The sequence below is a fragment of the Procambarus clarkii genome, chromosome 17, assembly GCF_040958095.1.
Source record: "Procambarus clarkii isolate CNS0578487 chromosome 17, FALCON_Pclarkii_2.0, whole genome shotgun sequence".
NCBI lineage: Eukaryota > Metazoa > Arthropoda > Malacostraca > Decapoda > Cambaridae > Procambarus > Procambarus clarkii.
The window spans coordinates 37,678,448-37,683,555 of NC_091166.1; the positions used below are offsets into that span (position 1 = coordinate 37,678,448).

Genomic DNA, 5,108 nt, shown 5'->3' on the forward strand with positions numbered 1-5,108 from the left:
AGCTTCATCGACTTCTACGTGAAATCAGTTCCACTTATTGACAGCTGCAACATTTTAGAAGTTCTTTCTTACGTCCCTGTGATTGATTTGAGGGTCGAGTTTCCATCTGTGACCCCCTCGTTCTGCTGTTCCCTACTTTGAACAACGCTGGTTTGTCTAATTTTATCAATTTCACTTATTATCTTATAAGTTGTTTTCATATCCTCTCTGTCTCTCCTTTCCTCTAGTGTGTGGTAAGGTCTAGTTCTCTGTCCTTTCTTCAGTGTTCAAGCCCCTCAGGCCAGGAACGAGTCTTATTGCGTATCATTGGACCATTTCTAGTTTATCTTTGTCCTATTTCAGGTAAGGGTTCCATGCTGGGGCTACATATCCAAGAGGGGACGGAAAATCAAGGAAAACCACCAAGCCATTATGACTATATATATAGCACTTGGAAGGGATCAGGATAAGGATTTGGGGATGGGACGGAGGGATAAGCAATGGTGCCTAACCACTTGGACGGTCGGGGATTGAACGCCGACCTGCATGAAGCTGTGTATAGGGCCCGGAGAGCACCTTTGGTCAAGTTTCTGAAGGATACACGGATGTTGGCCAGTGTTGCATATGCAGCTGTTGTTACTCTGCTAATGTGGGCTTCGGGCATCAGATTTGGGGTTATTTCCACGCCCAGGTCTTTCTTTTCGGATTGAAAAATTTGTCTTCCCTTCACCCTATACTGCTGTACTGGTCTTCGCATTCCCGTTCTACTCCTCGTAACTTTGCATTTGCCTGGGTTAAATTCTAGTAGCCATTTTTCGAACTACTTCTAGAGTATATCCAAATCAGTTTGCTGTACTCACCTAGTTGTGCTTGCGGGGGTTGAGCTTCGGCTCTTTGGTCCCGCCTCTCAACTGTTAATCAACAGGTGTACATATTCCTGAGCCTACTGGGCTCTATCATATCTACACTTAAAACTGTGTATGGAGTCAGCCTCCACCACATTACTTCTTAATGGATTCCATTTATTAACTACTGACACTAAAAACATTCTTTCTAATGATTTTATGGTTCATTTGGGCACTCAATTTCCACCTGTGTCCCTTAGTGCATGTGCCACTTGTGTTAAAAAAAAACTGTATTGTCTACCCTATCAATTCCTTTGAGAATCGTGTATGTGGTGATCATGTCCCCAAACTCTCCTGTCTTCCAGCGACGTGAGGTCTAATTCCCGTAGTCTCTCTTCATAGCTCATGCCCCTCAGTTTGGGCACCAGTCTGGTGGCAAACCTCTGAGCCTTCTCCAATTTAGTTTTATGTTTGACGAGATATGGACTCCATGCTGGGGCTGCATACTCAAAGATTGGTCTGACATACGTGGTATACAAGATTCTGAATGATTCATTAAACTAGTTTCTAAAGGCCGTTCTTATGTTGGACAGCCTGGCATATGCTGCTGATGTTATCCTCTTGATATAGGCGTCAGGGGACAGGTCTGGCGGGATATCAACCCTCAGGTCTTTCTCTCTGATTTTTGAAGAATTTCGTCTCCCAAATGGTACCATACCAAATGTGTGTGTGTTTACTAGTTGTGTTTACTAGTTGTGTTTTTACGGGGGTTGAGCTTTGCTCTTTCGGCCCGCCTCTCAACTGTCAATCAACTGTTTACTTACTACTTTTTTTTTTTTTTCCACACCACACACACACCCCAGGAAGCAGCCCGTGACAGCTGACTAACTCCCAGGTACCTATTTACTGCTAGGTAACAGGGGCACTTAGGGTGAAAGAAACTTTGCCCATTTGTTTCTGCCTCGTGCGGGAATTGAACCCGCGCCACAGAATTACGAGTCCTGCGCGCTATTCACCAGGCTACGAGGCCCCCTGTGTGTGTGTGTGTGTGTGTGTGTGTGTGTGTGTGTGTGTGTGTGTGTGTGTGTGTGTGTGTGAAAAGTTTAGCCTTGACATGCCCTTTGTGCTTCGTTTAACATGTTCTTCACAATAAGAGTAGCGGCACCATAATATCTTACGCTCGGTACCAGGTACCAGGCTTCGCTCGGTACCAGGTACCAGGTTGCGCTCGGTACAGATTCCGCTCGGTACCAGATTCCGCTCGGAACCAGGTATGGCATTACTCCGTCAACTCGCCGAGCATACTTCACTTAGCAATATTGGTCTCGAAACGTCATAAATCACGCCAAATCATGGTCCCACTTAAGTTACGCCAATCTACGCGCACATCACAGGTGAGGAGTACGAATCATGTTTCGAACACGTGATGATAATGTCATGACATGAACACGCCATCAAGCAATACAAGTCATAAATACAATCTTTATCACGCCACAGTTTCATCATCTTCTTCAACACGCAAGACTTTATAAATGTTGCTAGTCAGTCTTGCTGTTGTCAAAGCACGAACAATATTCATTGAACTCTTCAGTACAAGTTAAATTAACAGTTTAACAATCAGTAAACACACTCCACACTTCTCTCTAACGTCTGTCGAACCCTTGTCAGAGAGTTGGTAAAAACATAAAAAACTGGTTTGCTTAAAAAAGAGCTTTTTAACGAGCTTATATCCTCGTTACCGTCACAGATGAGTAACGATGCTCACTCCATGCATCAAATTTCAGTGGAAACCCATAAGTCGAAAGTGGACAGAAAATAGATGTGTCATAGAGGCACGCGTGTGTATAACCGCATACACGTAAGTGTATATTTGAATGCATTTACATCTCCTTCATATACAATCATGTAAACCTCTATGTGCATACTTTATGCTCATAAATATTTGTAATTATATTTCCACAACACACTATAATTTACAACATGATACAATATATATAATTTGAGTGAAAGTCACGAGAAAAATAAATGCATGACAAATATTATAATACCGTATAAATACGCAAAGTAAAACAAAAAATACTTGAACATCATATGCAGGTGTGTGATCTTACCGTGCGAATCAAGCTTGCACCAGTTTCCTAAAAATTCTGGCTTTCGTTGGTTGCCGAAACATGTAACTTGTGACAGTATGAGACTAACATGAAACTGGCAGGGAGTCCTTCCACGTAACTGAGCTATTTCATTGACACCTCTCGCAAACTGCAGTGAGGACTTAGGCAGTAAGTTGAATCCTCATGGAGATCAATTCACTAGTTCCAGTCACAGGAGAACAATGGATGGATAATGTAAGGTTGAGTTAGTCTTCTCTACACTTGTTTAATCCATCCATTATTGTTATGATTTATATGAAGAGTTACGAATATAGTTTCTGATTCTGATTTTAATGAGTCTTTAAGATTCACTCGGCATAAAGGAGTCACTAAGAATCATTGATTCAAACAATTTATATCCCCAGTAGTTACTGATCCAAAAGATGCTGATTAGGGAAATTATGAGGTAACAAGAGTGTCAAACAATCTATTAATGAGGGTACGAATGTCAACAACTGGAAGGGAAGTTTGCTGTTTAAAGATTTTATGATATTAATGCTTGATTATCCCAGCTGGTTTTAGTAATTACATTCCCAGCTTATCTGTGGCTCACAGTCTTTGGTCTTCTTTATTTACGCTGTGCATAAAGATAACACAACTTTGTGGCTCCACACTCACTCTTTCAAGATATATATATATATTTTCCACGTAAATCCTCACTTATATATTTGATTCACTGTACACAAAATATATTTAGAGGAAAAAATGTTTTTTTTTTTTTGTCAGGATGAAATTTTCACTTAAATTTTCATGTCATAAGAAGGTAGTTATCAAAGTATAACATTCACGTCAAATCAAAAATCTTCACCAAGCAGATCAGTTCATCCAAGTAACCAAGTACAGAATTGCCAGCTCTGAGTGTGAGGTTATAAATTAACTTGAGGTGCTGGCCCTGAGTGTGTCAAGCGTCAGCTGGGAGACAGAGCATATCTCTTAATGTTGTGTTGTGGTAGTGTTGGCACCCAACCTCTCCCACCTGAGCCCACCTGAACCCACCTGAGCCCACCTGAACCCACCTGAACCCCACCTCAACAACACCCACTAGTTTCAAGGAACTTAGGAGGGTTGGGGTGGGTTGAGTATTTGACGTTATAGTATCAATAAAGACTCCACAGGTGTTACTGACACTCACAATTATCTATACAGTGTTTTATTTTGTGTGTTCTAATGTTGCTTTATTATCCCCACTAGAAAAACTGCAAAAAAATAAATCTTTGACAGTTGCACACGACTCTTGGATGTGTTGCATGCAGCAACGTCAATTTACAATTGTACTTGCGTCATTTACATAACTTTAATGACGTCTTTATGTTATTTCTGTTCTTGTTTTGTCTTTGTTCGCACTTTCAACAGTATATCTTAACAGCGTCTTTCACTGGTGTCAAGAGCAACAGTAGTATATCGTAAAGGATATCATCTTGTTTCCAATTTTTCTAGACAACTAAGAGAAGATAATTACTAACACATTTTAATAGCATCGTTGAACTATCATCAGATATCTGCGTACTGAAGCAGGACTTGTAGAGCAAGAGTTACCAAACACTAGAGTGCTACGCTAGAGTTAGCGAGAGAGCGCAGTACTAGAGTTAGCGATGGCGCACCGCACTAGAGAGGAGCGCAGAATCACTACAGTTAGCGAGAAGGGCAGCACTAGAGTTAGCGAGAGAGCGCAGCCCTGAGTTAGCGAGCGAGCGTAGCACTATAGTTAGCGAGGGGGAGCGCGAGCGAGAACCTTCGCTCACTCCGCGCTCGGCTGCCAGACTGGCACCGAGCAGCGGCACCAGGCTGAAGAGAGGAGGAGGGTCACCTAAGAGGTAGAGTTCGCGTGCCAGCCGACTCCGCCCACATGCGCTCCTGGCGCACGCTCAGATGGGCGGACAGCCGCCCTCGTGAAGGGACACACACACACCGCCACACCTACCCCGAGGTAAATGTGCTGTACACCAGGAGCCAGATTCACGAAGTAGTTACACAAGTACTTACGCACCTGGGGCCAGATTCACGAAGCCGTTACGCAAGTACTTACGCACCTGGGGCCAGATTCACGAAGCAGTTACACAAGTACTTACGCACCTGGGGCCAGATTCACGAAGCAGTTACATAAGTACTTACGCACCTGGGGCCAGATTCACGA

General features: G+C 42.9%; 1 protein-coding gene across 1 annotated transcript in view; it reads right to left on the reverse strand.

Moving 5' to 3' along the window:
• LOC123772391 (transmembrane and immunoglobulin domain-containing protein 1) overlaps positions 1–4,740 on the reverse strand; it is a 138,592-nt gene extending 133,852 nt beyond the window's left edge. Inside the window, exon 1 of the mRNA XM_045765493.2 lies at positions 2,936–4,740. The gene's annotated coding sequence lies outside the window, so the exon portion shown is untranslated. The remainder of the gene's footprint in view (positions 1–2,935) is intronic.
• Between the last annotated feature and the right edge of the window lie 368 nt (positions 4,741–5,108).